The sequence below is a fragment of the Biomphalaria glabrata genome, chromosome 5 (genome assembly GCF_947242115.1).
Source record: "Biomphalaria glabrata chromosome 5, xgBioGlab47.1, whole genome shotgun sequence".
Lineage (NCBI taxonomy): Eukaryota > Metazoa > Mollusca > Gastropoda > Planorbidae > Biomphalaria > Biomphalaria glabrata.
The window spans coordinates 19,552,615-19,569,270 of NC_074715.1; the positions used below are offsets into that span (position 1 = coordinate 19,552,615).

Here is a 16,656-nt window from a genome sequence, read left to right on the forward strand (position 1 = left end):
GTTACGTTCTGACATTTAATATTGCAATTATTAGTACATTCATTAAAATTAAGTCCTTAGTACGAAGCATCAAGTGATGCAAAATCTCTACGTCATATGGTAAAATAGCGCATTTTTTCCTAAGAGGCTTAAAAAGATCGCCTTAGTATTCTAAAGAAGCGTTATGGTGGGGCATCTCTGTTACACCAACCACCTTTCAGCTCAATTTAAAAAAAAAAAAGATTGCCTTTGGCATATGTTCTTCCCCCATACGAGATAAGTGTCCAGCGTGACTGTCGGACTATAAGAAGTTCATACCATTTTGCAAGAATATCGCTGTTTGTAGTGCGGTCTTGCCACCGTATGTCCATGATGGTGTTCAAATATCTTTGGTGAAGGCGTTCAAGAAGTCTTAGTTGTTTTCTAGAAAGTACTCATGTCTCAGATCCACAAAGAGGGGTTGAGAGAACCACTACTTGGTACACACTGATTTTTATTGACAGGCGGAGCGATTTATTTCGCCACACTCTCGCTAGGAGGCGTCCAAAAGCACGACCATCCCTGATCACATATCAAAACCTACCTTTAAAGCAATGCGTCATTTGATAATATGCTTCCCAGATAATGTGAAGTTATCTACCACTTTAAGGGATGTCTATGCGCGGTGATCTTTGGGCTGAGTAGGTTTTATTGGGTGACTTATGGAACATGACTTCTGTTTTACCGCTAATTCTATGAGTAAATTATTAAATTAAACCATTATAACTTATAATAGGGTTCCCTGGTTTCTTTGTTTTCAAGAAGCTCCTGGAAATGTCCTGAAACTCAAGTCCTAAAAATAGAAAAAAAAATGTAATTTTGGGGTGTCAATCAATATGGTAAACGCCAATCCTACGCTTGATAAAAAATCGGCATCGCCAGCTTTCATTTAATGAAAATGTAATGCAAAGACGAAATTATTTTGTAATACAAAATCTTAATTTTCACTTATTATCCTTATCCCTACCCTGACTGGGCCACGCGCAATCCATTCCACACAGGGCCCCGCAAATGTTAATGACAGTGAGTCATGTCTAACAGCTCAAAGTTACAGTATTGAGGAGTTTCATCTTGTTTGCTAGCCAGTCTTAACTTGTAAAAGTACAAACCAACCTATTTGCTTTTTTTAATGATATCTAATAGCAGACTTAGGATTCAATCTGAAAGGCTCCATTAGATCCCCGTAAAAGCAAGGATCGACTACAAGGTGGACACACTTGACCACTTTCCGCGCTTCATATATTCAACGCCTTTAGCTGTCTTTCTAACCGTTTTGTTACTCTGTCTTTCTGGTAAAAAATGTGTTCCCCATTTTACTATCACGACCCATTTTCGAATCACGTTGAAACTTCGTACAATTATTCATTGACATAGATCAATACAAAAGTAACCAATTAGACAATTAATTACTGGTCATTGAATATTTCGTTTAAAAGCAACAAGGGTAAAGAACACTTCAGTATATATATATATATAAATATATACACACACACACATATACATACATACATACATACACACACACACACGGCTAAATTAGTTGGGTTTAGTCCCTTTAAATAATTGTTTACGCTATTTTTAAACAATAATTTATTGTACCTAAGAAAACATGAATCGATAAACAAAAATACTCCCGTATCTAGTCTTATAAATAATTATTCTGTTTGATATCAAATAAGGGAAATAACTTGGACAATATTGGTAAATATAGTGTGAAGGACGGAGTTCTTCCCCTTTAGATAAGCTTTAGTTGAGGAAAGTAAAAGGTAAAGGCGGTTGGTCGTTGTGCTGGTCACATGACACCCTCGTTAACTGTAGGCCACTACATAACCCTATACTTTGCAAGGTCTGAAAAGAGAAATTAACTTTATTTTCAGTGTAGGTCGCTCTTTTTCGGGAAAATCTAAAAATTAAAAAAAAAATAACAATAATCCTTTTTCAATGAGAAAAAAAAATGGATTTACTGAATAGGAATGTTTGAAGATTTGGTATGGTCTTGAAATTTCTATTTATTCGCAGATCCTATGTCAAATGAATAAATTAAATGTTCAGATACTTGGGAACTACAAGGAAAAAAGATAAATTTGCTGATGATATTATACTTAAGATTTCAAGTAAGAACTTCTACTATTTGTCAATCAGGTAGCTATGGATGACCTTTCGCATCTCTCTAGAATAAATACACTGACTGATGTGAAGGAAGACTCTCTTAGTGATTTTGATTTGAGGGCATTTTGCTCCAGCTTTCCAATTTTCGCAATGTTTACATCTTCATAAATTTGAAAGCACTTTTATTAGTTGTATCTATAATGTTTAATTTCAGCTTTTGTTCCCATAGTTCTCTGGGGTCTCTTAGCTTCATTTTTTTTTCCTTTTTTTAACATTTTCTTTTTAAATTACAGTATCTCTTGGTCTATACACGCTTGCCTTCTAAATAGCCTCCACGGTTACTTCATTATTTATTTTCTGTGCTTAATTCTCATATCTTATAATATAGAGACGTTACTTGAAACACGAAGATGAATTACTTTCATAATAGAAGGAATATTTTCAGGAGGCTTACAGTAAACAAAAAGTTAGTTTTAATCTTTTTTTTTCTCTATCTTGATCTCATTCCTACTCTCTCCCTGCCCCCTCTTTCTATCTCCCTCTTTTTCCAGCTCAATGTCTTTCCCTCCCTTTCCCTACTATATATTTTACGTCTCTCTCGTTCTCCATCTTTCTCTGTCCACTCCTGCCTTCTCTCCATCTTTCTTTGTCCACTCCTCCCTTCTCTCCATCTTTCTCTGTCCACTCCTCCCTTCTCTACATCTTTCTTTGTCCACTCCTCCCCTCTCTCCATCTTTCTCTTCCCACTCCTGCCTTCTCTCCATCTTTCTCTGTCCACTCCTCCCCTCTCTCCATCTTTCTCTTTCCACTCCTCCCTTCTCTCCATCTTTCTCTTCACACTCCTCCCCTCTCTCCATCTTTCTCTTTCCACTCCTCCCTTCTCTCCATCTTTCTCTTCCCACTCCTCCCTTCTCTCCATCTTTCTCTTCCCACTCCTCCCTTCTCTCCATCTTTCTCTTTCCACTCCCTCCCTCTCTCCCTCGCTCTCTCTCTCTATCTCTCTTTCTAATTCAATAAAACAAAATTGATTTCAATACAGATAAAACTATAAATAGTAAAATAAAAAGGAAACCAATACTAATGTTATTTGTAAGAACACTAAAGTAAATAGAGCGATCCTGACACAGCACTATCTCTCTATGAGCAATGAACTTGACGTCAACATTTCTTGTATGAAAAATTATTTCAAAGTTATTTCCCTTGGCTCATTTTCCATGACGACGAATGTATAGACATTGGAAACTATTTTTGTGTTTGTTTGTGTGTGTGTGTGGATGGTGTTTGTGTGTGTTTGACTGTGCGCATTATATGTGTGTAGGCGTGTGAAGGGTGTGTCAGTAGGCCGAGCTTATTTTCAGCATCTTTCCAATGTTGAACTGAATGAATACAGAAAACAGCTCAGCACTATGTGAATGCACACAAAATGACAACAAACACAAGGTGATAAGAAAAGTGTGGACGAATGCACACTGATATTACACTCGTTTGTGTATTAATTGTAAATCGTGATGCTTACATCTTTACAGCTTACATCTTTACAGCTTACATCTTTACAGCTTACGCATCAACGAAAGGAATTCTATAGTACACTAACATTTCTTTTTCAAAGCACAACTGATATAACTCTAAATCATCTCTACATGGTATTTGGCACTATTAACTTTATATAAGAAATAATGATCTTGAGCTTTTAAAATATTTGGTAACTTATTTAGTATTTGTAAACTGAACTATATCAAAGATAATTGATTGAATCAGCACGATGTTTAGAAGGCTCATATCAACTCTGTCTGTCTGGTTAAATGTTTGTACACGTTATTTCTCCCACACCAAATCTCGGAGAAAAGGTGAAATTTTGCACAATTATTTATTTTACATGACAACAAAAGAATAAAAAAAAAAATTTGTTAATTAACTATTGGTAATTACTTATTTGTTTGGTATCTCAAACAAGGGAAATACATTTTACTTGACATATAAGGTTGTATAAGTTGAATTATTCCCCTTTATTGTTTGTAGAAAGAAAAGTTGTAAATAACTATAAATAACAATAAAACCTACTTTTCATAAGTAGCTCTCTGGCAAAGTGGTTGCTGTTTTGGCTTGAGGAGGCTGAGGAGGCTTTAGCCCCGATTTCGAACCCTGATCGCTCGCTTTTTAAAAAGTAAATACATTTAAAAAGCGATCACCAGATACCCCCTTCTTTCTCCCCCTTACCTCTTTCCAACTGGTCCAGACAAGTGATAGGATCATAGCGCATTGAGGAAGCTAAAAGCATGAAATTGCGCTTAACAAAAAAAATTGGTAAAAATATTTCAAATCGCACACATTTATATTAATAGTCTAGATCTGTTACAAATTTAACTACATGACTGATACAAATTGAAAGAACTACACTTCGTATAAATTTTATTTTGCTTGTATAATCATTGCACTTCTTTATTGAAACTTTTGAATATCCACCCCTTTGCTCAAGTTGAGTCTGACGAAGGGGAGACTATCGGCGCCACTTACTGTGAGTTTGAATGTGTGGGTGCTATAAGAAAGAGCGTAAGTCGGTCGCCTATTATTTAACAGGAAAAACATTTAAATGTAACATTCTTCAAAAGACAATAGCTCCTTTATCTAACTTTTAGAGCGTTTGTTTTTCTCTTAAGAAACTAATGAGTATAAGAATAAAAAAACAATGGAACATTTTTGTTACACCGCTTCATTCACCCCCCCCCCTTTCTCCTCGAGAAAGAATCCTGGATAAGAGAATGTATAGATCTACTAGACCTTATAATAATCCAATGACAGGCCTTTAGATCTTTTAACTCTTCAATGAATGCGGACATATCCAAAGACGTTTTGTCATTTCCAGTTTGGCCAAAGAGATTTTCTTTCTAATTCTTTTCTCAGCAAAATACACCAACTTTAAAATTTCTAGGAAAATCGTTAGAGCCGTTTTCTAGATGTCCAGGCAGGTTCCAGGTGCCACGAAGATACGAGTTAAAACCAGGTATTGAAATAGAATACAAACCACACTACTATTTGGACAACTATTGCACAAAGAGGTAGAGAGAAATGTGGTTTCCATTTACCAGATTAGCATACAATGATTTACGTGAGCAAAGAAATCTAATATTTTCTTCTTTTTAGCTTTTTTTTTTTTTGTTCTAGGAGATCAAGCACTATTTCTTTTTAACCAGGTCTCACAAAATTGGAACGGCAGATGGGGAAATGAATGAAAGTTGTTGTGTTTGAGATGGTTGTAGAAATAATTCAAATGTTTGTGTTGTAAGGAGTATAGAGAACAAACAAAAGCTTAATAGCAACAGTCAGGGAACCCACAATGCCCTTTCTCTGCCTCCTGTTTCTGTCGTTCATTATCCAAGAGTACGACCAATAATACTAAGTATTAAAAACACAAAACTAAAGAACCCAACCTTTGATTTTGTATGACTTCACCGGACCTCGCCGGCTTCACGGGGTCTTTCATTGCGCACCACTCACCAACTTTCGTCTTTTCCTCTCGTTCAATCGCTGATCCCCTACGGGCCAAACTCTTGTCGATACTCGGATCGATCTCGCAGACGCCGCCGCCGTCTCGTCCATTCTTATAAGAAGATGAAGTTAAAAAAATATGAAAATAAACAGAAGCTGGATTAAAGGAAACATTCCTAGCAGGCTGTTATATCCTGTTACTGAATCGACGTTCTGGTTTTAGGAAGAGAATGCTCTGATATAGACATTTCATTTTTTAAATCTATTATCAACTGTTGATATTTTGAAGTGTTGACACACAGATTCACGTGGACAGTGGAGCATGTTATTCTTTCAGTTCTTGGATATCAACAAAGTTTTAAGTCTTCTTTTCTCTTTGCGGTAAGGACATTTGCTCTTTTTTTCTTGTCATGTGTTTCTTATTGTCCCGTGTTAATTAAAAAATGTCTATCCCGTTCATTTTTATTGGCACTTTTGAAATACGATTTCATTGGCTACATGTTAACATTTATATATGCAGTTGGTATGGGCATATACTTTTAGCCTGACCTTACAGTAAACGCTTCCGTTTGTCGTAACGGGAGGTCACAAGTTCAAATCCCGATCGCCTTATGTCTCGAGGTTTGGAGAAGAGCTGATGTATGACGTAGTAGACATTTAAAACTGTTTGAACTTTACAAATTCAAGTCTGCTGTTAGTCTTCTAACTAAAACTGTTTGAACTTTACACATTCAAGTCTGCTGTTAGTCTTCTAACTAAAACTGTTTGAACTTTTCAAATTCAAGTCTGCTGTTAGTCTTCTAACTAAAACTGTTTGAACTTTACAAATTCAAGTCTGCTGTTAGTCTTCCAACTCCGTGCCATTCAAATACAAACTAAGTTTAAAAATGACCCATTTCAGAAGTGAATGAAAATTCAAAAAAAAAAAAAAAAAGGCCACAATAAAATACTATAAAAAACTATAATGGAAAATAATTTGTTTAATGAAACCAATAATAAAGTAATGTAGGCTATAGATCGACGTCCTGCAATTCATTAGCGGTATAATAATGAGTTGTACGGTGATTAGCATGTTAATTTTTATTGATATAAGTATTTAGAAGATGCCGCCAAAATAATCTCACTGACGTCTGCTAATGTGTTTTAGAACACTCTGTGCACACATATTTGAATCCAGACTTGGTCTAGCATTTTTTACTCTCAATAACAAACGGACATCAAGCTATAACCTTGTGTGTTTGTTTTTGTGTTAGTGAAGAATGCTTGGCGCCTAAACATAAACATTTTGTGTGGCTATTAGTGAAGAATGCTAGACGCCATAACATAAAACATTTTTGTGTGACTGTAAGTGAAGAATGCTAGGCACCATAATATAAACATTTGTGTGTGAACTAAGACTGCTATCGATGTATTGTTGCTATCGAAAAGTGTTTCTGATCTGATTATAGAATGCGCGCAAGATACTGAACACACATTAAGATAACGACTTTTGAGTTGATCATTTTACCTGCGGCTCTATGGCTTTTGATCTGTGAAAATTAGCTCGTGGATAAAAACAATAAACATTTCGTTAAAACAACAACAACAACAACACTCCTCCCCCCAAAACAACAACAACACTCCCACCAAAAAAACAGCAACAAATATTTAGATAAGTCCAACTGTGATGTAACAAATTACTACATACACAAATGTGATATATAGGCCTACTATTATATCATATATTAGTAGTGATTTTTATTTTTGCTTGGGGACTGAGTAGATTGTCTTAGCGTCATTGGCTGTACATTTCATTCAGAATTGTAAACTATATATTGAAAAAAATGGTTGGATGCGTGGCAGAGTAACAAAATACCGCTAAGCTAACTATCAAGGGGGGCTCCAGTTCGAATACCGACTTGAGATGAGTTGTTTTTGCTGAACGCTACAAGGCAGAAGAGAAATCTTCTCCCAGATCCGTCCCTCAACTGGTTCACAAAGAGAATGTGCGCGGTATAAGCATGAAAGTTACTCGATACAAAAGCAATATATATATATATGTATTTAAGTTATGTGGGATATACTCAAGCCGTCTCAAGCATGAAGAAAATTCTCGCATTCAAAGTTCAGACCGAACTAGCATAGACCTTGGTCCATAATCCTAATCACTTGCCGAGATGAATACAGAAAAATCTTGGACAACCTCTTGCACATCCATTACTTGAAGTCGTAATCAATACCCCGTGTCTCTATGGTTACCAAAAACAAAGCTCAATTATGAACAATAAAACTTTAATTATTACAAGTAACATCTGCTTTTCTACAGAGCGTCGAGTAATCTTTGTTAGGAGAATTGAACTATTCCAGTCTGTGACTTCTCGCTGCTCTTACACAGATCTAGATGAAGTCTGGACTGTCTAGTGTGTTATTGGTTGACGAAACGAACACACGCTGAACGCTCTGTGTGGTCGTGTCACATCAAAACCTCCTAACTTGGACTTAGTTATTTCTGATAAAGAAAATCTATACAATAAGAAATTTTACTTCGAATGTATAGAGGAGACCAACGTTATTCTACGAGTTGGAAATAAACTTTCAAATATCGAATAAATTGAGAATTGAATACCAAAGAAATTTGCACTTTGGCATGTTAGAAACTTTTAAAACTTCACATTGATTGGCTTTATTCACTAGTTTAAAAGTATAAGTAAAGTCCCTCTTTCAGGTTAATGAGCAGAGTGTCATGTGGCCAGCACAACGACCAAGCGCCTTTACTTTTCAACTAAGGTCAAGTACCCATTAGAGTTGGGTGGACACAGGGGCGCCCTAAAAATATCGAAATTCAAAATCTTTACCGAGATTCAAATCCAGGACCTCAGGTTCACTAGTTTGCTTGGTTGAACAACAACAACTACAAAAAAAACAACAAGTAAAAAAAAACAACGTTTCCAAACAACTATTAAATGAAACAGTCCGCTGTTGATCATTTTAAAGTCATTCGGATAATCAGAACATTTCAAGACTAGAAACGAAATTGCGCTAAAACTACAAATACACTTTTGTTTGACGTGGCCAAGTGGTAAGACACTCTAATCCCAAAGCTACTGTACTGAGTTAGTACCGCTCCGCCCCCCCCCCACTTTAATAACTGCACGTCGTCCATCTTTGACAGGTCCACATCTAGTTGTCCATCTTTGACAAGTCCACATCTAGTTGTCCATCTTTGACAGGTCCACATTTAGTAGTCCATCTTTGACAGGTCCACATCTAGTTGTCCATCTTTGACAGGTCCACATCTAGTTGTCCATCTTTGACAGGTCCACATCTAGTTGTCCATCATTGACAGGTCCACATCTAGGTGTCGATCTGGCGCTACCTTGACCTTGTAGTCACGCAAACATGTGCGAGCCAAACGAAATGTTTGTCAGCACCAAATATGTTCTAGACATGAGAGTTGACAGTAAATCAATGAACCTAAATCTTCACTTCCATAGTGTCTAAGATTATACAAAACTCTGCAACAGCCAAATGAAATTCCATTCCAAATTTTTGGATTTGTTATTTTGATGCAATATAGGCCTCTGTTTCTTTGCTTATTTACATTTGAATTTTGTTCCTAGCAATGACTCATTCACACATGAGTTAAATACCTGCTTGTTAATAGAATAAACAATATGTAGGCAAGTATTCACAGTATCATCACTACCAGTTTCCTATCCCCAGATTCTATCAGTCGCTTAATCTTTCTTTTACTGTAAGTCATTAATTAATTCTGAGAAACAACAACAATCTAAGTATTGTAGTCGTGGCCCCCACACAATTTGAGTTAAATGAAAAGACAATGATCCAGACTCCAGCGCTCTGTAGAAACGATAGCTGCATTGATACTGACTTCTCTTAACAGTAATTGGAAAGACAAAAAAAAAAAAACAAGACTAAAACAGATTGTCTAAGTGCTAGCCCCGTTTGATTATCTCTTACTGATAGAGGAACTCTTTTCTTATCTTACAGCCAAGCAGTTACGAAGATCGATGTTGGCTGAAACAGAGATCAATAGGTCTACCAATACCATGCCAGCTGTTAATTAACCTGTTACGCTGGGCCATCAATTAGAGCGCTCAGCTGTATCGGAGCGCCACCTATACTCCCAGATATTCAATAAAACTGGCTGTAATTCTGTGATCCTAAAACATAGCCTATATTTTTACGTACCAATGTACCTTACTCAGGCCTGTTGATACCGCCACGCTCCCATAGGATATTGCTTAAATCTCATTTACAATTGTTAACTTCGTGGACACTTTAAAAACCTAAAACCTGGAAGGGTGGACACGGATCTCAAAAACGGCTCTAATGATTTTCCTAGAAATATGAAAATTTATCGTTGGACACACAAACTCTAGTTTGCCCGTTACAATGTTTGGAAGTAAAAAAATAAATTTAAATTTGGCAAGAGAGCTAGAAAATAATTCCGCATTCCTTAAAGAGTTTTTAATAAATTAATGTTTATGGAAAAAATGTGCATCTAATGGCCTATCATTGGAATATTATACATATTATAGTAGATATACATTCGCTTAACCAGGATTCTTTCTCAGTAGGAGGAGGGGGAATGTGGCGGGGTAAACAAATGTTCCATTGTTTTTTAATCTAGCATTCATTAGTTATTAAAAGAAAAACAATCTAAAAGGAGGTATTGTCTTTTTTTAAAAAGTATTTTTATTTTTTTGTTTGATTTTGCTGATGAATGCATCTAGAATCTAGATCATTAGTTACTAACTAGACGCGCTCTGTCTACTGAAGTGTCTATTGGTTTACAAAGTGAAAAGGGGGGGGGGGGAGGAGAATGGAGAGGATGATCAGTATAAATACATACATAGATTTATGAAAGGTTTTACCGATATTCAGATGGTTGAGATTGCTTTTGAAGACAGTGAGGACACCTAATTTGTTGATTGGAAATATGTCATTGTTTAGTTGTATAACTGGAATTGATGAATAAATATATTGTTCGACATAATAACACACTAGTGACTCTATAGATACATTGTATGAGCCACAGTTCTAACACTTGAATAAAGAAACACGATAGATGAAATGACTGATCTCACTTTGTTATTTCCCTTTATATACGGGATAGTTAAAATGCTGTACTTGTCAGCTGTCTTGGAACAGTATTATTAAAATAATTTATCAGCTTGCTGTTAATTTTTTTTTAACTTCAATGTTGTCATGTGACAATATAGTTATTTAAAGTTATTGAAGCGTGCCCTTCTCTAGATGATAATTTGTCAGTTTTCACCTATAGATTTCTTTACAGGAAACATAATCACCATGACCCATAGAGCCTGCTGCCTCGCAATACGCATTGAAACAAAACATGATATTAATTACATACTATGCAACTTCAATAAATACTAGGTCAGGTTCTTAACATTGTTTGGGTGGCAGGTAGACAGTAAATGTTGATGTGTGTGTGTGGTGAGCGGTAGATAGCCTAGAAGTAAAAGTGTGTGTGTTTGTGTGTGCTTGTGTATTTGTGATACATCAAATATATTGAAGAACTTAAAGAGTGTGTGGGAGAGGGAAGTAACATTAAGATTCTGTAAACGTAGCAGCATGTAGCAGTATGTAGCAGCATGTAGCAGTATGTAGCAGCATGTAGCAGCATGTAGCAGCATGTAGCAGTATGTAGCAGCATGTAGCAGTATGTAGCAGTATGTAGCAGTATGTAGCAGCATGTAGCAGCATGTAGCAGTATGTAGCAGCATGTAGCAGCATGTAGCAGCATGTAGCAGTATGTAGCAGTATGTAGCAGTATGTAGCAGCATGTAGCAGCATGTAGCAGTATGTAGCCTCAAATAACTAGCAAGAATGTAAAAGCATGATTATCAAGACTAGCAGTACACACCGGCCGTGAATGTGTTCCCCACCTCCTTCTTTTGTTTTTCCATTGGTCATTTAAAAGAGCCAAATTTTAACGGTCAACCAAAAATACTTTTTTTAGCCCGTGAATTAGTGTATCTGTTACAATGACATTTTACGTCACTCTCTCTATTTCTTTTTCTGTGTGTCTTACTGTCTCTCTCTCTCTCTCTCTTCACGCTCTGGTACCCCCACTCTGTTTTCTTTTAACCTGCGCATCGTCATTTCTCCAACATAAACTTGTGACTTGGAAACACCAGCTCCACTATGCACCCCCCGCAACACATATCAATACACGAGCTAATATGACTTTTTTTCTCACTTCAATCCATATTATATTTCTTTTTGGTTTGTTTTACTTTGTTTCTCTCAACCTTTTATCTGAATGCAAGCAATGTACGGAATTAGACAGCGCAGACATTTGATCCTACCATCAGTTCCAGGTCTAGAGAAACAAATACATTTTCTCGAAGGCCCCAATAAAATGCAACATTCACATCTCCCTTTCTACATTTACGTTGGTATTTTGTTCTATAACTAATAAGAAATATCAATTTGGTTTTATTTACTGTAATCGTTTATCTCACTGCTTGTGATTGTAGCGAAATGACAATAGATCTAGATTGATCTATCTACATACCTGCTGACATCTAGAGCTTAACTCACATAATATTTGTCCTTAAGTGAAGTTCCCCTTTCAGACCTTGTGGTCTATGTTAGGCAGATGATGTAAAGGTCATCTGTTTTTGTCCTTAACCGTTTTTTTTCAAAAAAAAAAAGGTCATTAATAATAATAAAAAAAAGCGTGAATGAGTTAATGTTAAGAAATGTTTTTTGTTTGGTGTACTAAAACATCTATCGCATTTTTCATAAAAACATTTTTAAAAGAGGCAAAAAAAAAAAAAAAAAGAAGAGAGAGAGAGAGAGAGAGATTACCAAGATGCTCGAGTAAAAGTTCAGACAACTCTCATGCCTCGTTAGGTTGAAGAACTACCTGTTCAAGACTTATTTTGATTAGTTTAACCTTTTGAGTTCCGTTTTTATATCTGTTTGTGTGTTTTTGTAAAGCACCTTGGTCTCACCTTTATACTTAGTATCAAGCTGTTGGAAAAACAAAGAGAGGGGAACTAATGAGGCAAGTGTTATGGAAAAGATAAAACCCTAACTCTTCATGAATTAAATGCTTCTGCCCAGGCTTTCATCTTATTTCTGTTCCCGGATCTATAGTCTCTTTCTGCCAAAGGACTTCATTGATTCAGACAGAATGTAGAATGAATTAAAATCTAGTTTCAAACACGTCTCCCTCCAAAACAACAACACGTATCCATGAGCCTGTTTTTCTCTTGGTAGGTTCTAGTCTCATGGGAAGGGAGATCATTTCAACATTTTCTCTTGTGCTATAGACTAATAAGAGACTTTTCCTTCATTTGACTAAGTCCTAGCTACACTAATCCGTTAATGTGCTTGTCAAACAAGGTCATTCGAGGGCTGCCCTGGTCAATTACTTCTGCAGCCCTTCAACAAGTCTAATGGGGTTGAATTTGTTATACTCTCAGACCACTATCTTTGCTTTTCCTGAACAATATTTAAAGATCAAATATGCAATTTTTGCACAGAGAGTATACCATATTGTGACTCATTACTCCACTGCTGTTAAAAGACATTAATTAAGATTCGATTCTTATGTCTATTAAAACCTTTATCCAAGAGTTGCTCATATGTCATTTCTTACATCAGCCCAAAGATTACAAATGCCAGAATATTTTGTTACTTCAATTCATGGTTGTGACAAAAACACAACAGATTTTCAAAGCGTTCTTAAGTACTATACTACAATCGACTTGTCAACTAATATCACACCACAAAAAATTAACATGGGGCAGGCCAAGTCTATAATCGTTCCTGGAGAGTGTGGTCTTAATAGGTCACTAGCGGATCCAGAACTTTGGAGTGTTGGGGGGGGGGCTATTTTTTTCCAAACCCCAATCCTAACGCCCAGTAAACCCCTACCCTATGCATAAACGTGCGTACAGCATATATATATATATATATATGAGAATTAAAAAAGCAGTGTTTCTCAACCTTCGGCGAAAAACAACAACAACAAAACATTCATGTTGAGGCCTTTCTCTTGATAATATCAGGGTCTGGGGGGGGGGGGGCGCTACAAGCCTACCCAGTTGAGTTCGGGGTGAAGCTCCGACGCCAAAAACGTTTTCTTGCATTCTTCTCTACAGAAACGCGTTCTCCTGACATCTACAGCTCATTATTCATCATTGGGGTTCGGGGCGAAGACCCAACTTCAAAAGCGTTTTCTTGCATTTTTCACTGCAGAAACGCATTCTCCTGACATCTACCCCTCATTATTCATCCTATTAAAAAGGACCCTTTGAATGATGTTTTACTTAAAAGATATTCTAATATCAATTTATAGGCCCTTACTACATTGCAAAAAAAAAAAAACAACAAAAAAACGATTTGAAGTTATCCCACATATTTAGATTAAGGCTTTGAGGATCGCAGCCGTAAAAAAAATATTCGAAAAATAATATAAAAAAAAAAGCTAACTTGTAAGTTATACATTTTGTTCAATAGGCATGTTTGTAACTTTGTTTTGTTACAGAACTAGAATTTGAAGCTCTAAACAAAAACTAAAAAATCGGAAGTGGGACGACAAATGAAGCGGACTAATTACATTCTACTCTAATTTTTTTTTTTTTCATTTTGAGGATTCAAGCATAAATTGTGAGCTATAGTCCCAACTTTATTTAACTAGAAAAATATCAGATTGAGGTAAAGGTTGGGAAAAGTCGACTTGTAAAAGAATATTTGGGTTCAGAACTCGTCTCAATCGTTACTTGATACATTTCGTATGAATTCTAAATGTTCCAAAGCAAAGTCTTTCTGAAAAAAATGATGATAAATTCAATGTGAAATCACATAAACTCTGTCGTCCTATTTGACTCTTCTGTTTTAAAACGTCATGGTTTCGTCTGGAAAGGGGAGGGCTAGTAGAGTGAAAACGATTAATATTCGCTCGTTTGAGATCTCCGCTTGTGTAGTTGTTTATTTTTAAATTACCTTTTTACTCAATACAAGCATACCTTAGGAACTCTTCATTGTCATCAATTCAAGCATAACTACAGAAATCACATTTCTATTCCAATTAGACATAAGTTTTGAAACTAAATACGTAAAATGCAGATGTAGCATTCACAGCAAAACAATTGTCATCACCTCATTTCCCAAACTAACTACATGTACAGAAAATACACACACACACACACACACATTATAAAGCTCCCAGCTAATGGCTTTAAGAAAGTAAAAAAAAAAAGAAATCAACAACTTGATTTTCTTCAACCAATATTTTTAAGAGATCTTACACCTATTATAATGTTGCATTGAAGAATACAATCTTGATGCAGCTGCTAAGTCTGTAGATTTATAAATATAATATTAGATGCTTTAGTTTCTTAATACATTTTAGATGAGTTAGTTTCTTAATATAATATTAGATGGGTTATTTCATGATATAATGTTGCATGGGATACTGAATGCTTAATTCAGAATTCATTCTTGATTGTTAAGACAAATGTCCAATTAAAAACGTTTTGTCTATCATATTAGTATTTTTTTTAAAGCAATAAAAGAAAAACACCAGAACAGAAAACCATTTTACTAGATCAAACCATTTTACTAGATCAAACCATTTTACTAGATCAAACCATTTTACTAGATCAAACCATTTTACTAGATCAAACCATTCTCATACTAAATGGAAATACCTAAATAGAGAAGAAAAAAACCCAAGCAAAGTTTGAGAATATTCAACTGCTTATGAAAGTTTAATGTTTAGTTCCCTCCTTTTAAATGTCAGTACATCTAGGTCAGGGTCTTAGTTGGACCATTACGTGTAGAATTATAAATGTGATGACCATAATGGACATCTTAACAGTGGTTAGTGACAATAAGGGTGGTGGGGTAGGGGGAGAGAAAGAGAGACACATGGTAGACAATTACGATAATGTAAGTTGTACTTAAGAACTAATACATCCAGATTAGAAAAACATAAAATCGATAAGGATACCTCATAAACACTTATTCCTAGATTGAACATTTATTTCCGTTACAGATCTATAACCAATAATTCTAAATCCTTGAAAAGATTTTAAAACTAACAACAATTATGCTAAAGAAACAAAAAGACAATCTAGATAATTACACACACAAATAACATTATAAGTTAAGTTGTTAAACAGATTTATAATTGGAGCAGTATTCACCCTTAAGGATATGAATATTGACACCACCAATGCTGACTCTTTCACAACTTTACGCAATCAGCCTCTGCCCACAGGTCAGTGAAATGTCCAATGTTTGATATCTACCAACCCATTTCTTTGTACAGTTTTCCCATTCTTACTCCAGGCTTTCCTTTGTAGACTTCCTCTAGTGACACGTGTAGTGTCACGTGTAGTGTCAATTGTCGAAATATTTCTATGACCTTGACAGGTATAGGGAGGTCGTTGATAAATGCATACATTTCTTAACTTTACAGGAATGTCTAAAATACATGAAATTGGCATAATCAGAACACTTAAGGTGGTTTTAACTGAAAACATAAACACTAAATAAATACATTTATATAAAATAACTTTAGAAACTGCTTACCCAACAAAATAAAAATAAAAGCCTAGGTCATAACTAATATATATATTTTTTAAACTTTTACTTTTTCTAGTGATGTAAATATTTATAACAATGTTACAAAACAGTTTGTGTGGAAACAGAAACTCAAAATCGGCCCCTGAAGTGGTCCACCCAGTATGGTAAAAAGGCTGGTTTCAATATTTTCAGAAATAATATCAGAATGAAATTCTATCAAAGGCAAATGACAGAGAAAAATGGAGAAAAAAGGTTGACAGATCTTGTGTGGTGCCCCAGCAGACCAAAGGATAGGTGAAAGTGAATGTGAAGTTCGATGTGAACTTGGCGTAACTGATGTCTTATAATGAATATCTAATTGAACTAATTGTTTTGTAAAGGGTCAATCTCTTATTCAAATCCTAAAAAAACAAAACTTTTCCCGTGTTTGTTACTATTAATAGTGAATAGTTGTAAAAGTGATGTACACAT

The 16,656-nt window shown here is 35.5% G+C and overlaps 1 protein-coding gene across 1 annotated transcript in view; it reads left to right on the plus strand.

The window, feature by feature from the left end:
- Positions 1-5,679: 5,679 nt before the first annotated feature.
- LOC106067211 (glutamate receptor ionotropic, NMDA 2B-like) overlaps positions 5,680-16,656 on the plus strand; it is a 174,671-nt gene continuing 163,694 nt past the window's right edge. Inside the window, exon 1 of the mRNA XM_056030454.1 lies at positions 5,680-5,994. The gene's annotated coding sequence lies outside the window, so the exon portion shown is untranslated. The remainder of the gene's footprint in view (positions 5,995-16,656) is intronic.